This window comes from Furipterus horrens, unplaced genomic scaffold, assembly GCF_987537825.1.
Source record: "Furipterus horrens unplaced genomic scaffold, mFurHor1.1.pri manual_scaffold_15, whole genome shotgun sequence".
NCBI lineage: Eukaryota > Metazoa > Chordata > Mammalia > Chiroptera > Furipteridae > Furipterus > Furipterus horrens.
Window position 1 is genome coordinate 20,352,178 of NW_028327185.1, and position 19,690 is coordinate 20,371,867.

Sequence of the window (19,690 nt, forward strand, 5' to 3'; positions counted from 1 at the left end):
GTCCATCCACATGAAGGCTCGTGGCCTGGCGCGTTTTCTGGGACTTCACAGAGTTACAGGTGTTGTATTTGAACGGGTCCTTTGAAATCAGAGCGTCCATGCTCATCAAAGTGCACTTACAGGAAATTCACATCGCCAAGGGGCGACGTGCGAGCCGACGTCACAATGTTGAGGGTTCGCATCCAAGGAGTCTACGAATGGACGGTACACGTTCAGAGGGCCCACACGAAGAAGTCTGCAAACAGGTACGTCGGTACTCAGCAGGTTCTTTGTCGGGTGCCACAGGGCAAGGCGGTAAACGCGATGGACTGGGTAGATAAAGGGGAGCCATGTCACGTAGTTTAACACCTCACCAGTACCGTCGCAGGAAGGAGTCACAGCTTGGGAGTTCCAGGCTCTGGAAGATGCATAAACGGGGCTTACCTATTACAGAGGTGGCACATAGGCCACAGGGGCACTGATTAGGGAGGATATTATAGGGCCATCCATGGTCAGGACATTCCAGGCTTCTTGAATGGATCTTCAAAGTCTTGAGGCCCTGAGAGTCCACGTTCAGAGGGAGCTATGCTAAGGAGGTCTGAGGACACTGAAATTCCATGCCAGCAGGTTTCTTCACCCAAACCATTTCTTTGTCAGAATACTTTTGTATTCTGTAAGATCCATGGCTAAGGGCTTCTCTGTCGCGAGCGGGGTCTATGATTCAGCGATCATAGCCCCCTAGGCCGCACTCAGGGCCTGTGTGCTCAGAAGTGGACACATACGGTTTCTTACATCATCTGTGCCACACAGGTCCAAGAGGGGCATATTCAGGGTCACTTATTTATTTTTGTTCAATTGGGCCTCGACTGCTTTTGGGGGGGGGGGTGGTCGTTTAAATGGGAGCTGTTCAACTTTAAAAGTTTGCACTGAGGGTTCCTGGCTCAGCACTGAACTTTTGCAGGGCTTACACAAGATCTCAGGGTTAGATACTCAAAACGGGCCAGGGAAAAGGGACATGAGGTTGGGAGCATTTGAAGATTCAAAATTTCGACGCTTATTAGATTCACATTTACTAGTGATGACCCAGAGAGGTCAGGTTCGGGAGGCTCACAGGCACGAGTTTTGCTCGGAATGGGCCACATCCAGATGCTGATGCTCAGTGGCATTAGCACGAAGATGTCTCCCATTCTCGGCGTGGGTCCACCCCCATTCTCAGGGTGGGTCCATCCACATGAAGGCTCGTGGCCTGGCGCGTTTTCTGGGACTTCACAGAGTTACAGGTGTTGTATTTGAACGGGTCCTTTGAAATCAGAGCGTCCATGCTCATCAAAGTGCACTTACAGGAAATTCACATCGCCAAGGGGCGACGTGCGAGCCGACGTCACAATGTTGAGGGTTCGCATCCAAGGAGTCTACGAATGGACGGTACACGTTCAGAGGGCCCACACGAAGAAGTCTGCAAACAGGTACGTCGGTACTCAGCAGGTTCTTTGTCGGGTGCCACAGGGCGAGGCGGTAAACGCGATCGACTGGGTAGATAAAGGGGAGCCATGTCACGTAGTTTAACACCTCACCAGTACCGTCGCAGGAAGGGGTCACAGCTTGGGAGTTCGAGGCTCTGGAAGATGCATAAACGGGGCTTACCTATTACAGAGGTGGCACATAGGCCACAGGGGCACTGATTAGGGAGGATATTATAGGGCCATCCATGGTCAGGACATTCCAGGCTTCTTGAATGGATCTTCAAAGTCTTGAGGCCCTGAGAGTCCACGTTCAGAGGGAGCTATGCTAAGGAGGTCTGAGGACACTGAAATTCCATGCCAGCAGGTTTCTTCACCCAAACCATTTCTTTGTCAGAATACTTTTGTATTCTGTAAGATCCATGGCTAAGGGCTTCTCTGTCGCGAGCGGGGTCTATGATTCAGCGATCATAGCCCCCTAGGCCGCACTCAGGGCCTGTGTGCTCAGAAGTGGACACATACGGTTTCTTACATCATCTGTGCCACACAGGTCCAAGAGGGGCATATTCAGGGTCACTTATTTATTTTTGTTCAATTGGGCCTCGACAGCTTTGGGGGGGGGTGGTCGTTTAAATGGGAGCTGTTCAACTTTAAAAGTTTGCACTGAGGGTTCCTGGCTCAGCACTGAACTTTTGCAGGGCTTACACAAGATCTCAGGGTTAGATACTCAAAACGGGCCAGGGAAAAGGGACATGAGGTTGGGAGCATTTGAAGATTCAAAATTTCGACGCTTATTAGATACACATTTACTAGTGATGACCCAGAGAGGTCAGGTTCGGGAGGCTCACAGGCACGAGTTTTGCTCGGAATGGGCCACATCCAGATGCTGATGCTCAGTGGCATTAGCACGAAGATGTCTCCCATTCTCGGCGTGGGTCCACCCCCATTCTCAGGGTGGGTCCATCCACATGAAGGCTCGTGGCCTGGCGCGTTTTCTGGGACTTCACAGAGTTACAGGTGTTGTATTTGAACGGGTCCCTTTGAAATCAGAGCGTCCATGCTCATCAAAGTGCACTTACAGGAAATTCACATCGCCAAGGGGCGACGTGCTAGCCGACGTCACAATGTTGAGGGTTCGCATCCAAGGAGTCTACGAATGGACGGTACACGTTCAGAGGACCCACACGAAGAAGTCTGAAAAACAGGTACGTCGGTACTCAGCAGGTTCTTTGTCGGGTGCCACAGGGCGAGGCGGTAAACGCGATCGACTGGGTAGATAAAGGGGAGCCATGTCACGTAGTTTAACACCTCACCAGTACCGTCGCAGGAAGGGGTCACAGCTTGGGAGTTCGAGGCTCTGGAAGATGCATAAACGGGGCTTACCTATTACAGAGGTGGCACATAGGCCACAGGGGCACTGATTAGGGAGGATATTATAGGGCCATCCATGGTCAGGACATTCCAGGCTTTTTGAATGGATCTTCAAAGTCTTGAGGCCCTGAGAGTCCACGTTCAGAGGGAGCTATGCTAAGGAGGTCTGAGGACACTGAAATTCCATGCCAGCAGGTTTCTTCACCCAAACCATTTCTTTGTCAGAATACTTTTGTATTCTGTAAGATCCATGGCTAAGGGCTTCTCTGTCGCGAGCGGTGTCTATGATTCAGCGATCATAGCCCCCTAGGCCGCACTCAGGGCCTGTGTGCTCAGAAGTGGACACATACGGTTTCTTACATCATCTGTGCCACACAGGTCCAAGAGGGGCATATTCAGGGTCACTTATTTATTTTTGTTCAATTGGGCCTCGACTGCTTTGCGGGGGGGGTGGTCGTTTAAATGGGAGCTGTTCAACTTTAAAAGTTTGTACTGAGGGTTCCTGGCTCAGCACTGAACTTTTGCAGGGCTTACACAAGATCTCAGGGTTAGATACTCAAAACGGGCCAGGGAAAAGGGACATGAGGTTGGGAGCATTTGAAGATTCAAAATTTCGACGCTTATTAGATTCACATTTACTAGTGATGACCCAGAGAGGTCAGGTTCGGGAGGCTCACAGGCACGAGTTTTGCTCGGAATGGGCCACATCCAGATGCTGATGCTCAGTGGCATTAGCACGAAGATGTCTCCCATTCTCGGCGTGGGTCCACCCCCATTCTCAGGGTGGGTCCATCCACATGAAGGCTCGTGGCCTGGCGCGTTTTCTGGGACTTCACAGAGTTACAGGTGTTGTATTTGAACGGGTCCTTTGAAATCAGAGCGTCCATGCTCATCAAAGTGCACTTACAGGAAATTCACATCGCCAAGGGGCGACGTGCGAGCCGACGTCACAATGTTGAGGGTTCGCATCCAAGGAGTCTACGAATGGACGGTACACGTTCAGAGGGCCCACACGAAGAAGTCTGCAAACAGGTACGTCGGTACTCAGCAGGTTCTTTGTCGGGTGCCACAGGGCGAGGCGGTAAACGCGATGGACTGGGTAGATAAAGGGGAGCCATGTCACGTAGTTTAACACCTCACCAGTACCGTCGCAGGAAGGAGTCACAGCTTGGGAGTTCCAGGCTCTGGAAGATGCATAAACGGGGCTTACCTATTACAGAGGTGGCACATAGGCCACAGGGGCACTGATTAGGGAGGATATTATAGGGCCATCCATGGTCAGGACATTCCAGGCTTCTTGAATGGATCTTCAAAGTCTTGAGGCCCTGAGAGTCCACGTTCAGAGGGAGCTATGCTAAGGAGGTCTGAGGACACTGAAATTCCATGCCAGCAGGTTTCTTCACCCAAACCATTTCTTTGTCAGAATACTTTTGTATTCTGTAAGATCCATGGCTAAGGGCTTCTCTGTCGCGAGCGGGGTCTATGATTCAGCGATCATAGCCCCCTAGGCCGCACTCAGGGCCTGTGTGCTCAGAAGTGGACACATACGGTTTCTTACATCATCTGTGCCACACAGGTCCAAGAGGGGCATATTCAGGGTCACTTATTTATTTTTGTTCAATTGGGCCTCGACAGCTTTGGGGGGGGGTGGTCGTTTAAATGGGAGCTGTTCAACTTTAAAAGTTTGCACTGAGGGTTCCTGGCTCAGCACTGAACTTTTGCAGGGCTTACACAAGATCTCAGGGTTAGATACTCAAAACGGGCCAGGGAAAAGGGACATGAGGTTGGGAGCATTTGAAGATTCAAAATTTCGACGCTTATTAGATACACATTTACTAGTGATGACCCAGAGAGGTCAGGTTCGGGAGGCTCACAGGCACGAGTTTTGCTCGGAATGGGCCACATCCAGATGCTGATGCTCAGTGGCATTAGCACGAAGATGTCTCCCATTCTCGGCGTGGGTCCACCCCCATTCTCAGGGTGGGTCCATCCACATGAAGGCTCGTGGCCTGGCGCGTTTTCTGGGACTTCACAGAGTTACAGGTGTTGTATTTGAACGGGTCCCTTTGAAATCAGAGCGTCCATGCTCATCAAAGTGCACTTACAGGAAATTCACATCGCCAAGGGGCGACGTGCTAGCCGACGTCACAATGTTGAGGGTTCGCATCCAAGGAGTCTACGAATGGACGGTACACGTTCAGAGGACCCACACGAAGAAGTCTGAAAAACAGGTACGTCGGTACTCAGCAGGTTCTTTGTCGGGTGCCACAGGGCGAGGCGGTAAACGCGATCGACTGGGTAGATAAAGGGGAGCCATGTCACGTAGTTTAACACCTCACCAGTACCGTCGCAGGAAGGGGTCACAGCTTGGGAGTTCGAGGCTCTGGAAGATGCATAAACGGGGCTTACCTATTACAGAGGTGGCACATAGGCCACAGGGGCACTGATTAGGGAGGATATTATAGGGCCATCCATGGTCAGGACATTCCAGGCTTTTTGAATGGATCTTCAAAGTCTTGAGGCCCTGAGAGTCCACGTTCAGAGGGAGCTATGCTAAGGAGGTCTGAGGACACTGAAATTCCATGCCAGCAGGTTTCTTCACCCAAACCATTTCTTTGTCAGAATACTTTTGTATTCTGTAAGATCCATGGCTAAGGGCTTCTCTGTCGCGAGCGGTGTCTATGATTCAGCGATCATAGCCCCCTAGGCCGCACTCAGGGCCTGTGTGCTCAGAAGTGGACACATACGGTTTCTTACATCATCTGTGCCACACAGGTCCAAGAGGGGCATATTCAGGGTCACTTATTTATTTTTGTTCAATTGGGCCTCGACTGCTTTGCGGGGGGGGTGGTCGTTTAAATGGGAGCTGTTCAACTTTAAAAGTTTGTACTGAGGGTTCCTGGCTCAGCACTGAACTTTTGCAGGGCTTACACAAGATCTCAGGGTTAGATACTCAAAACGGGCCAGGGAAAAGGGACATGAGGTTGGGAGCATTTGAAGATTCAAAATTTCGACGCTTATTAGATTCACATTTACTAGTGATGACCCAGAGAGGTCAGGTTCGGGAGGCTCACAGGCACGAGTTTTGCTCGGAATGGGCCACATCCAGATGCTGATGCTCAGTGGCATTAGCACGAAGATGTCTCCCATTCTCGGCGTGGGTCCACCCCCATTCTCAGGGTGGGTCCATCCACATGAAGGCTCGTGGCCTGGCGCGTTTTCTGGGACTTCACAGAGTTACAGGTGTTGTATTTGAACGGGTCCTTTGAAATCAGAGCGTCCTTGCTCATCAAAGTGCACTTACAGGAAATTCACATCGCCAAGGGGCGACGTGCGAGCCGACGTCACAATGTTGAGGGTTCGCATCCAAGGAGTCTACGAATGGACGGTACACGTTCAGAGGGCCCACACGAAGAAGTCTGCAAACAGGTACGTCGGTACTCAGCAGGTTCTTTGTCGGGTGCCACAGGGCGAGGCGGTAAACGCGATGGACTGGGTAGATAAAGGGGAGCCATGTCACGTAGTTTAACACCTCACCAGTACCGTCGCAGGAAGGAGTCACAGCTTGGGAGTTCCAGGCTCTGGAAGATGCATAAACGGGGCTTACCTATTACAGAGGTGGCACATAGGCCACAGGGGCACTGATTAGGGAGGATATTATAGGGCCATCCATGGTCAGGACATTCCAGGCTTCTTGAATGGATCTTCAAAGTCTTGAGGCCCTGAGAGTCCACGTTCAGAGGGAGCTATGCTAAGGAGGTCTGAGGACACTGAAATTCCATGCCAGCAGGTTTCTTCACCCAAACCATTTCTTTGTCAGAATACTTTTGTATTCTGTAAGATCCATGGCTAAGGGCTTCTCTGTCGCGAGCGGGGTCTATGATTCAGCGATCATAGCCCCCTAGGCCGCACTCAGGGCCTGTGTGCTCAGAAGTGGACACATACGGTTTCTTACATCATCTGTGCCACACAGGTCCAAGAGGGGCATATTCAGGGTCACTTATTTATTTTTGTTCAATTGGGCCTCGACTGCTTTGCGGGGGGGGTGGTCGTTTAAATGGGAGCTGTTCAACTTTAAAAGTTTGCACTGAGGGTTCCTGGCTCAGCACTGAACTTTTGCAGGGCTTACACAAGATCTCAGGGTTAGATACTCAAAACGGGCCAGGGAAAAGGGACATGAGGTTGGGAGCATTTGAAGATTCAAAATTTCGACGCTTATTAGATTCACATTTACTAGTGATGACCCAGAGAGGTCAGGTTCGGGAGGCTCACAGGCACGAGTTTTGCTCGGAATGGGCCACATCCAGATGCTGATGCTCAGTGGCATTAGCACGAAGATGTCTCCCATTCTCGGCGTGGGTCCACCCCCATTCTCAGGGTGGGTCCATCCACATGAAGGCTCGTGGCCTGGCGCGTTTTCTGGGACTTCACAGAGTTACAGGTGTTGTATTTGAACGGGTCCTTTGAAATCAGAGCGTCCATGCTCATCAAAGTGCACTTACAGGAAATTCACATCGCCAAGGGGCGACGTGCGAGCCGACGTCACAATGTTGAGGGTTCGCATCCAAGGAGTCTACGAATGGACGGTACACGTTTAGAGGGCCCACACGAAGAAGTCTGCAAACAGGTACGTCGGTACTCAGCAGGTTCTTTGTCGGGTGCCACAGGGCGAGGCGGTAAACGCGATCGACTGGGTAGATAAAGGGGAGCCATGTCACGTAGTTTAACACCTCACCAGTACCGTCGCAGGAAGTGGTCACAGCTTGGGAGTTCCAGGCTCTGGAAGATGCATAAACGGGGCTTACCTATTACAGAGGTGGCACATAGGCCACAGGGGCACTGATTAGGGAGGATATTATAGGGCCATCCATGGTCAGGACATTCCAGGCTTCTTGAATGGATCTTCAAAGTATTGAGGCCCTGAGAGTCCACGTTCAGAGGGAGCTATGCTAAGGAGGTCTGAGGACAGTGAAATTCCATGCCAGCAGGTTTCTTCACCCAAACCATTTCTTTGTCAGAATACTTTTGTATTCTGTAAGATCCATGGCTAAGGGCTTCTCTGTCGCGAGCGGGGTCTATGATTCAGCGATCATAGCCCCCTAGGCCGCACTCAGGGCCTGTGTGCTCAGAAGTGGACACATACGGTTTCTTACATCATCTGTGCCACACAGGTCCAAGAGGGGCATATTCAGGGTCACTTATTTATTTTTGTTCAATTGGGCCTCGACTGCTTTGCGGGGGGGGTGGTCGTTTAAATGGGAGCTGTTCAACTTTAAAAGTTTGTACTGAGGGTTCCTGGCTCAGCACTGAACTTTTGCAGGGCTTACACAAGATCTCAGGGTTAGATACTCAAAACGGGCCAGGGAAAAGGGACATGAGGTTGGGAGCATTTGAAGATTCAAAATTTCGACGCTTATTAGATTCACATTTACTAGTGATGACCCAGAGAGGTCAGGTTCGGGAGGCTCACAGGCACGAGTTTTGCTCGGAATGGGCCACATCCAGATGCTGATGCTCAGTGGCATTAGCACGAAGATGTCTCCCATTCTCGGCGTGGGTCCACCCCCATTCTCAGGGTGGGTCCATCCACATGAAGGCTCGTGGCCTGGCGCGTTTTCTGGGACTTCACAGAGTTACAGGTGTTGTATTTGAACGGGTCCTTTGAAATCAGAGCGTCCATGCTCATCAAAGTGCACTTACAGGAAATTCACATCGCCAAGGGGCGACGTGCGAGCCGACGTCACAATGTTGAGGGTTCGCATCCAAGGAGTCTACGAATGGACGGTACACGTTCAGAGGGCCCACACGAAGAAGTCTGCAAACAGGTACGTCGGTACTCAGCAGGTTCTTTGTCGGGTGCCACAGGGCGAGGCGGTAAACGCGATGGACTGGGTAGATAAAGGGGAGCCATGTCACGTAGTTTAACACCTCACCAGTACCGTCGCAGGAAGGAGTCACAGCTTGGGAGTTCCAGGCTCTGGAAGATGCATAAACGGGGCTTACCTATTACAGAGGTGGCACATAGGCCACAGGGGCACTGATTAGGGAGGATATTATAGGGCCATCCATGGTCAGGACATTCCAGGCTTCTTGAATGGATCTTCAAAGTCTTGAGGCCCTGAGAGTCCACGTTCAGAGGGAGCTATGCTAAGGAGGTCTGAGGACACTGAAATTCCATGCCAGCAGGTTTCTTCACCCAAACCATTTCTTTGTCAGAATACTTTTGTATTCTGTAAGATCCATGGCTAAGGGCTTCTCTGTCGCGAGCGGGGTCTATGATTCAGCGATCATAGCCCCCTAGGCCGCACTCAGGGCCTGTGTGCTCAGAAGTGGACACATACGGTTTCTTACATCATCTGTGCCACACAGGTCCAAGAGGGGCATATTCAGGGTCACTTATTTATTTTTGTTCAATTGGGCCTCGACAGCTTTGGGGGGGGGTGGTCGTTTAAATGGGAGCTGTTCAACTTTAAAAGTTTGCACTGAGGGTTCCTGGCTCAGCACTGAACTTTTGCAGGGCTTACACAAGATCTCAGGGTTAGATACTCAAAACGGGCCAGGGAAAAGGGACATGAGGTTGGGAGCATTTGAAGATTCAAAATTTCGACGCTTATTAGATACACATTTACTAGTGATGACCCAGAGAGGTCAGGTTCGGGAGGCTCACAGGCACGAGTTTTGCTCGGAATGGGCCACATCCAGATGCTGATGCTCAGTGGCATTAGCACGAAGATGTCTCCCATTCTCGGCGTGGGTCCACCCCCATTCTCAGGGTGGGTCCATCCACATGAAGGCTCGTGGCCTGGCGCGTTTTCTGGGACTTCACAGAGTTACAGGTGTTGTATTTGAACGGGTCCCTTTGAAATCAGAGCGTCCATGCTCATCAAAGTGCACTTACAGGAAATTCACATCGCCAAGGGGCGACGTGCTAGCCGACGTCACAATGTTGAGGGTTCGCATCCAAGGAGTCTACGAATGGACGGTACACGTTCAGAGGACCCACACGAAGAAGTCTGAAAAACAGGTACGTCGGTACTCAGCAGGTTCTTTGTCGGGTGCCACAGGGCGAGGCGGTAAACGCGATCGACTGGGTAGATAAAGGGGAGCCATGTCACGTAGTTTAACACCTCACCAGTACCGTCGCAGGAAGGGGTCACAGCTTGGGAGTTCGAGGCTCTGGAAGATGCATAAACGGGGCTTACCTATTACAGAGGTGGCACATAGGCCACAGGGGCACTGATTAGGGAGGATATTATAGGGCCATCCATGGTCAGGACATTCCAGGCTTTTTGAATGGATCTTCAAAGTCTTGAGGCCCTGAGAGTCCACGTTCAGAGGGAGCTATGCTAAGGAGGTCTGAGGACACTGAAATTCCATGCCAGCAGGTTTCTTCACCCAAACCATTTCTTTGTCAGAATACTTTTGTATTCTGTAAGATCCATGGCTAAGGGCTTCTCTGTCGCGAGCGGTGTCTATGATTCAGCGATCATAGCCCCCTAGGCCGCACTCAGGGCCTGTGTGCTCAGAAGTGGACACATACGGTTTCTTACATCATCTGTGCCACACAGGTCCAAGAGGGGCATATTCAGGGTCACTTATTTATTTTTGTTCAATTGGGCCTCGACTGCTTTGCGGGGGGGGTGGTCGTTTAAATGGGAGCTGTTCAACTTTAAAAGTTTGTACTGAGGGTTCCTGGCTCAGCACTGAACTTTTGCAGGGCTTACACAAGATCTCAGGTTAGATACTCAAAACGGGCCAGGGAAAAGGGACATGAGGTTGGGAGCATTTGAAGATTCAAAATTTCGACGCTTATTAGATTCACATTTACTAGTGATGACCCAGAGAGGTCAGGTTCGGGAGGCTCACAGGCACGAGTTTTGCTCGGAATGGGCCACATCCAGATGCTGATGCTCAGTGGCATTAGCACGAAGATGTCTCCCATTCTCGGCGTGGGTCCACCCCCATTCTCAGGGTGGGTCCATCCACATGAAGGCTCGTGGCCTGGCGCGTTTTCTGGGACTTCACAGAGTTACAGGTGTTGTATTTGAACGGGTCCTTTGAAATCAGAGCGTCCTTGCTCATCAAAGTGCACTTACAGGAAATTCACATCGCCAAGGGGCGACGTGCGAGCCGACGTCACAATGTTGAGGGTTCGCATCCAAGGAGTCTACGAATGGACGGTACACGTTCAGAGGGCCCACACGAAGAAGTCTGCAAACAGGTACGTCGGTACTCAGCAGGTTCTTTGTCGGGTGCCACAGGGCGAGGCGGTAAACGCGATGGACTGGGTAGATAAAGGGGAGCCATGTCACGTAGTTTAACACCTCACCAGTACCGTCGCAGGAAGGAGTCACAGCTTGGGAGTTCCAGGCTCTGGAAGATGCATAAACGGGGCTTACCTATTACAGAGGTGGCACATAGGCCACAGGGGCACTGATTAGGGAGGATATTATAGGGCCATCCATGGTCAGGACATTCCAGGCTTCTTGAATGGATCTTCAAAGTCTTGAGGCCCTGAGAGTCCACGTTCAGAGGGAGCTATGCTAAGGAGGTCTGAGGACACTGAAATTCCATGCCAGCAGGTTTCTTCACCCAAACCATTTCTTTGTCAGAATACTTTTGTATTCTGTAAGATCCATGGCTAAGGGCTTCTCTGTCGCGAGCGGGGTCTATGATTCAGCGATCATAGCCCCCTAGGCCGCACTCAGGGCCTGTGTGCTCAGAAGTGGACACATACGGTTTCTTACATCATCTGTGCCACACAGGTCCAAGAGGGGCATATTCAGGGTCACTTATTTATTTTTGTTCAATTGGGCCTCGACTGCTTTGCGGGGGGGGTGGTCGTTTAAATGGGAGCTGTTCAACTTTAAAAGTTTGCACTGAGGGTTCCTGGCTCAGCACTGAACTTTTGCAGGGCTTACACAAGATCTCAGGGTTAGATACTCAAAACGGGCCAGGGAAAAGGGACATGAGGTTGGGAGCATTTGAAGATTCAAAATTTCGACGCTTATTAGATTCACATTTACTAGTGATGACCCAGAGAGGTCAGGTTCGGGAGGCTCACAGGCACGAGTTTTGCTCGGAATGGGCCACATCCAGATGCTGATGCTCAGTGGCATTAGCACGAAGATGTCTCCCATTCTCGGCGTGGGTCCACCCCCATTCTCAGGGTGGGTCCATCCACATGAAGGCTCGTGGCCTGGCGCGTTTTCTGGGACTTCACAGAGTTACAGGTGTTGTATTTGAACGGGTCCTTTGAAATCAGAGCGTCCATGCTCATCAAAGTGCACTTACAGGAAATTCACATCGCCAAGGGGCGACGTGCGAGCCGACGTCACAATGTTGAGGGTTCGCATCCAAGGAGTCTACGAATGGACGGTACACGTTTAGAGGGCCCACACGAAGAAGTCTGCAAACAGGTACGTCGGTACTCAGCAGGTTCTTTGTCGGGTGCCACAGGGCGAGGCGGTAAACGCGATCGACTGGGTAGATAAAGGGGAGCCATGTCACGTAGTTTAACACCTCACCAGTACCGTCGCAGGAAGTGGTCACAGCTTGGGAGTTCCAGGCTCTGGAAGATGCATAAACGGGGCTTACCTATTACAGAGGTGGCACATAGGCCACAGGGGCACTGATTAGGGAGGATATTATAGGGCCATCCATGGTCAGGACATTCCAGGCTTCTTGAATGGATCTTCAAAGTATTGAGGCCCTGAGAGTCCACGTTCAGAGGGAGCTATGCTAAGGAGGTCTGAGGACAGTGAAATTCCATGCCAGCAGGTTTCTTCACCCAAACCATTTCTTTGTCAGAATACTTTTGTATTCTGTAAGATCCATGGCTAAGGGCTTCTCTGTCGCGAGCGGGGTCTATGATTCAGCGATCATAGCCCCCTAGGCCGCACTCAGGGCCTGTGTGCTCAGAAGTGGACACATACGGTTTCTTACATCATCTGTGCCACACAGGTCCAAGAGGGGCATATTCAGGGTCACTTATTTATTTTTGTTCAATTGGGCCTCGACTGCTTTGCGGGGGGGGTGGTCGTTTAAATGGGAGCTGTTCAACTTTAAAAGTTTGTACTGAGGGTTCCTGGCTCAGCACTGAACTTTTGCAGGGCTTACACAAGATCTCAGGGTTAGATACTCAAAACGGGCCAGGGAAAAGGGACATGAGGTTGGGAGCATTTGAAGATTCAAAATTTCGACGCTTATTAGATTCACATTTACTAGTGATGACCCAGAGAGGTCAGGTTCGGGAGGCTCACAGGCACGAGTTTTGCTCGGAATGGGCCACATCCAGATGCTGATGCTCAGTGGCATTAGCACGAAGATGTCTCCCATTCTCGGCGTGGGTCCACCCCCATTCTCAGGGTGGGTCCATCCACATGAAGGCTCGTGGCCTGGCGCGTTTTCTGGGACTTCACAGAGTTACAGGTGTTGTATTTGAACGGGTCCCTTTGAAATCAGAGCGTCCATGCTCATCAAAGTGCACTTACAGGAAATTCACATCGCCAAGGGGCGACGTGCTAGCCGACGTCACAATGTTGAGGGTTCGCATCCAAGGAGTCTACGAATGGACGGTACACGTTCAGAGGACCCACACGAAGAAGTCTGAAAAACAGGTACGTCGGTACTCAGCAGGTTCTTTGTCGGGTGCCACAGGGCGAGGCGGTAAACGCGATCGACTGGGTAGATAAAGGGGAGCCATGTCACGTAGTTTAACACCTCACCAGTACCGTCGCAGGAAGGGGTCACAGCTTGGGAGTTCGAGGCTCTGGAAGATGCATAAACGGGGCTTACCTATTACAGAGGTGGCACATAGGCCACAGGGGCACTGATTAGGGAGGATATTATAGGGCCATCCATGGTCAGGACATTCCAGGCTTTTTGAATGGATCTTCAAAGTCTTGAGGCCCTGAGAGTCCACGTTCAGAGGGAGCTATGCTAAGGAGGTCTGAGGACACTGAAATTCCATGCCAGCAGGTTTCTTCACCCAAACCATTTCTTTGTCAGAATACTTTTGTATTCTGTAAGATCCATGGCTAAGGGCTTCTCTGTCGCGAGCGGTGTCTATGATTCAGCGATCATAGCCCCCTAGGCCGCACTCAGGGCCTGTGTGCTCAGAAGTGGACACATACGGTTTCTTACATCATCTGTGCCACACAGGTCCAAGAGGGGCATATTCAGGGTCACTTATTTATTTTTGTTCAATTGGGCCTCGACTGCTTTGGGGGGGGGGTGGTCGTTTAAATGGGAGCTGTTCAACTTTAAAAGTTTGCACTGAGGGTTCCTGGCTCAGCACTGAACTTTTGCAGGGCTTACACAAGATCTCAGGGTTAGATACTCAAAACGGGCCAGGGAAAAGGGACATGAGGTTGGGAGCATTTGAAGATTCAAAATTTCGACGCTTATTAGATTCACATTTACTAGTGATGACCCAGAGAGGTCAGGTTCGGGAGGCTCACAGGCACGAGTTTTGCTCGGAATGGGCCACATCCAGATGCTGATGCTCAGTGGCATTAGCACGAAGATGTCTCCCATTCTCGGCGTGGGTCCACCCCCATTCTCAGGGTGGGTCCATCCACATGAAGGCTCGTGGCCTGGCGCGTTTTCTGGGACTTCACAGAGTTACAGGTGTTGTATTTGAACGGGTCCCTTTGAAATCAGAGCGTCCATGCTCATCAAAGTGCACTTACAGGAAATTCACATCGCCAAGGGGCGACGTGCTAGCCGACGTCACAATGTTGAGGGTTCGCATCCAAGGAGTCTACGAATGGACGCTACACGTTCAGAGGACCCACACGAAGAAGTCTGAAAAACAGGTACGTCGGTACTCAGCAGGTTCTTTGTCGGGTGCCACAGGGCGAGGCGGTAAACGCGATCGACTGGGTAGATAAAGGGGAGCCATGTCACGTAGTTTAACACCTCACCAGTACCGTCGCAGGAAGGGGTCACAGCTTGGGAGTTCGAGGCTCTGGAAGATGCATAAACGGGGCTTACCTATTACAGAGGTGGCACATAGGCCACAGGGGCACTGATTAGGGAGGATATTATAGGGCCATCCATGGTCAGGACATTCCAGGCTTCTTGAATGGATCTTCAAAGTCTTGAGGCCCTGAGAGTCTACTTTCAGAGGGAGCTATGCTAAGGAGGTCTGAGGACACTGAAATTCCATGCCAGCAGGTTTCTTCACCCAAACCATTTCTTTGTCAGAATACTTTTGTATTCTGTAAGATCCATGGCTAAGGGTTTCTCGTCGCGAGCGGGGTCTAGGATTCAGCGATTTTAGCCCCCTAGGCCGCACTCAGGTCCTGTGTGCTCAGAAGTGGACACATACGGTTTCTTACATCATCTGTGCCATACAGGTCCAAGAGGGGCATATTCAGGGTCATTTATTTATTTTTTTAAATTGGTCCTCGATTCCTTTTCGGGGGTCGTTTAAATGGGAGCTGTTCAAATTTAAAGTTTACACTGATTGTTCCTTGCTCAGCCTTTAATTTTTGCAGGAATTACACAAGATCTCAGGGTTAGATACTCAAAATGGGCTGGGAGAAGAGAAATGATGTTTGGGGCATTTTACAACTCAAAATTTCATGCTTATTAGATCAACGACTACGAGTTATTACCCAAAAATTTCAGGTCAGGAGGCTGTCGTCCATGTGATTTTAGCTCACAATGCTACACATACAGAGGATTGATCCTCAGTGGCATTAGTACAAGCTTTTCCATTCTCAGCCTAGGCACATGCAGATAAAATCAGCGTTGTGGCGCATTTCTTGGTTTGACATAGGATTCAGCGTATTTGTACAGATTCGTTTGTTATCAGAGTATATATGCTCATACAAATACACTTACGGGGTATTTATATCATCCTGGGGGTATTAGAATGTCTAGGGTACTTCCAGGTAAGATGGAGACATGGAGAGACTTTGTTTGTATTCCTCCACAACCAAGAAGGAATACAACTACCTCAAAACTATATTATCAGAAGTTCCCGGAAATCAAACTGCATCGAAGTTTAGCAAACAAAGATATCAAGAATAAATACTCTCCAGACAGGCAGGAGGGGCGATATGGTGGTTGGCAGCATGAGCGGCAGTGGCAGGCTGGCAGAAAGCGCAGTCACGTATTTTAAAACGCCAGGAAGGACACTTGCGGAGCATTCCAGCTCCTCACCTGACCTAGCAGCTCACGGTCCAAGCACCATGGAAAATCAAGGCTCATTGCTTCTGACTGTGCAGACCGGTGGGGGTTGGTGTCAAGGAAGAAACTGCTGGCCTCTCAGCAGAATCCCCTTGTTTAAACGTCCTACACAGTCCTAGAACGTCCGCAGACCCACATACTCTGCGAATGATAGCCAGAACAGCAGCTTGAAGGGCCCCAGTATGGTGCACAAGTGGGAGAGGTGCCTGGAAAAGGGGCGAGTGCTCTCCAGGCGGCATTGTTCCCTCTCGGACCCCTCCCCTACATACAGCACCAGAACGTGGTGAAACAGGTCGCCCTTAACTGATGAATTCCTAAGGCTCTGCCATTTACACCGTAACAGTAGCAAAAGCTCTTCCTGAGATGTGAAGGCAATCAAACACAAGCGCCTTTCAGAATGAGGAGTCAGAAAAGTATGGCCCAAAAGGGGGAATGGATCAAGGTTCCAGCGGGAGAATTAAGTGACAAGGAGATAGCCAACCTAATAGATGAGGAGATAAGACACCCTAACAGACGCAGAATTCAAAACACTGGTTATAAAGATGTTCACAGGCTTGACAGATATGCTTGAGTATGGCAGACGCATAAGAGAAGAAGTGAAGGCAATGCTAAGTGAAACGAAGGATAAACTACACAAAACCAACGGTGAAGGGCAGGAAACCGGGGCTCCAATCAATGCTTTGGAACATAAGGAAAAAAAAAAACAGTCAACTAGTGCAGACTGAGAAAGCAAGAATTGATAAAAATGAGGAAAACTTCCCAAATTCTGTGAAGGGATGGACATACAAGTCTGGGAAGCATGGAGAGTCCTGGCCGAGATGGACCCAGAGGGGACCACACCAGGATGCATCATGATTGAGATGCCAGAGGTGAAAGATAAAGACAGAGTCCTGGGGGCAGCAAGAGAGAGGCGGAGAGCCTGCCTACAGGGGGGTGCCTATAGCCCTATCAGCTGAGTTCTCAGAGGACACTTTGCACACTGGAAGGGACTGGCAAGCCGTATTCAATGTGATGAAAAACAAGTACTTACAACCGAGATTACTCTATCCAGCAAAGCTATCCTTTGGAATTGAAGGGCAGATGAAGTGCTTCCCAGAGAAGGTAAAGCTAAAGGAGCTCATCATCACCAAGCCATTATTATATGAAATGTCAAAGCGACTTACTTAAGAAAAAGAAGATCAAAATTATGAACACTAAAATGACAACAAACTCACAACTATCAAGAACTGAATCTAAAAAAAAAAAAAAATCCAACTAAGCAAACCAGAATAGGAACAGAATCATAGGTATGGGGATCATTTGGAGGGTTATCAGCTGGGAGGGAGGAGGGGGAGAAATGGGGAAATGGTGCAGGGACTAAGAAGCACAATTATTTGGTACAAGATAGGGGGAAGTTAATAATAATAATATAGGAAAGGGTGAAGCCAAAGAACTTATATGTACGACACATGGACATGAATTAGGGGGTGCGATTGCTAGAGGTAAGGGGGTACTGGGCAGAGGGGAGCAAAGGGGAGAAAAATTGGAACTACTGTAACAACATAATCAATAAAATATACTTAAAAAAAAGTCTAGGCTACCTCGAAGGCAAACTTACCAAGAATGTTCCATTTTTGAATTCTAGGGAAATTTTTAAAGTATCAACATCAATCTCACATTGTTCCAAGAAAATTTTTGTCACTGAATTAGATCTGGGACAGGAGTGGCCATGCGGTACTGTTAGTTTATGTCCTAGTATGTTCACAACTGTCCCTGCCCATGAGGCCCCTCATGGGGATACGGAGGTCCACAGGGGTCCTTACCAAGCCCGGCAGCCCATTTACATGGAGCTCACCGCCCCTGCCAGGCTCTGCCCCCCCAAAGCACCCCTCAGAGCCCACCTGACCTACCTTCCTTCCAGCGCCGAGGCCCCGTCTCAGGACAGCAGCTTCACCCTCCGACCAGGGCGCAGACCTGCCACTGCAGGCGTGGAAGACACTGCTCTGCCCTCTCCCAGCTGTCGGCCAGTGGCCTCGGTCAGCTGACAGCGCCGCTCACAGTTTACACAAACCGCCCGTCCCCTTAGCGCCCTCCCCTTCCCTGTGTTTGCCAGGCCTCCCCCAGCTCATTGTCTCTGTCAGTCTCTGTGTCTCTGTGTCTGTCTCTCCCTGTCTGTCTCTGTGTGTCTCTGTGTGCCTCTCTCTGTCAGTGTTGCTGTGTGTCTTTCTCTGTGTGTGTCTCTCTCTGTGTCTCTGTCTCTCTGTGTGTCTCTGCGTGTGCCTTTCTCTGTGTATCTGTATCACTCTGGCTTTGTGTGTGTCTGTCTCTCTGTGGGTCACTTTCTCTCTCTCTCTGTGTCTCTGTCTCTGAGTCTCTGTGTCTCTGTGTGTCTGTGTCTTTCTTTGTGTCTGTCTACCTCTCTGTGTCTCTGTCTTTGTGTGTTTGTGTGTCTGCTTCTCTCTGTGTGTTTCTGTCTCTCTGTGTCTCTCTGTTTCTCCCTGTGTGTCTCTCTGAGTCTCTATCTGAGTGTCTGTGTCTCTATGTGTCTGTCTCTTTTTAAGTGTCTCTGAGTCTGAGTGTATGTGTCTGTCTCTATGTATCTCTGTCTCTCTCTGTGTGTCTCTGCGTGTGCCTTTCTCTGTGTATCTGTATCACTCTGGCTTTGTGTGTGTCTGTCTCTCTGTGTCTGTGTGTCTCTGTGTGTCTCTCTGTGTGTCTCTGTCTCTCTCTGTGTGTCTGTCTACCTCTTTGTGTCTCTGTGCATGTCTCTGTGTTTGTGTGTCTGCTTCTCTCTGTGTCTCTATCTGTATGTCTGCCTCTCTGTGTGTCTGTCCACCTCTTTGTGTCTCTGTGCATGTCTCTGTGTGTGTATCTCTCTGTGTCTCTATCTGTGTGTCTCTCTGTGTGTCTGTCTCTCTGTATCTGTCTCTGTGTGTGTGCGTTGCTGTCTTCCTCTCTGTTTCTGTCTGTCCAGGGCTCCATCCACAGAAGAGCTCTGTCACCCCTGCTAGGAGGTCTTCTCTGGACCCTGCCCAGGCCTGACCGCAGGTCTGAGCGAGCACCAAGGACCCTGGAAACTTAACTGAGGTCCACACCTGGTGCTCTATCGTCCCTTTCCCCAAACACCACTGACCTACCTGGCGATGTGCAGGTCATGCCGATGGCTCGCCTCACTGTGAGCCGAGGAAAAAGTCAGATGTGGTTTGGTTGACGTGTCACGCTGTCTTCGACATTCTGAGCATGGGTCCCTGTTTCCTCAGGTGGCGCCTGGTCCTGATCAAGCTTACGCTGGGGTCGTGTCCCGGGTCTGCTCTGCCATCTCGGCTCCTCGCGTGTGAGGAGACCATTCGTGCTGATGGTGGGAGCAAACTTCCTGTGGAGACACAGAATGGACATGGAAGTTGGCAGAAAAAGGAAAATCACTCCGGTGGGGCTCTGGCGCAGCGTGGCCGCTCCACATGGCGTCCGGCACAGAGGCCGCTGGGCCACTAGCAAAGGCTCGTCCAGGCCCCAGTCACAGAATTGACATTGTCCAAGTGACATGGTGACAGGACGGAGAGAAAGAGACAAATGACGGACGCTGCTTCCCCACTCCCCTCCCTTTCTCCTTGTGTGGTTATTACGATCGTGAATGAACTCCCAAGCTCCAGGTGAACACATCTCCTGAACTCAAAGTATAATTAAGGTTTACACCCCTCACT

General features: G+C 50.4%; 1 long non-coding RNA gene across 1 annotated transcript in view; it reads right to left on the reverse strand.

Moving 5' to 3' along the window:
* LOC149992498 (uncharacterized) overlaps positions 1-18,044 on the reverse strand; it is a 353,081-nt gene extending 335,037 nt beyond the window's left edge. The window contains exon 1 of the long non-coding RNA XR_016508280.1: positions 17,900-18,044. This is a non-coding gene — a long non-coding RNA (uncharacterized LOC149992498). The remainder of the gene's footprint in view (positions 1-17,899) is intronic.
* Between the last annotated feature and the right edge of the window lie 1,646 nt (positions 18,045-19,690).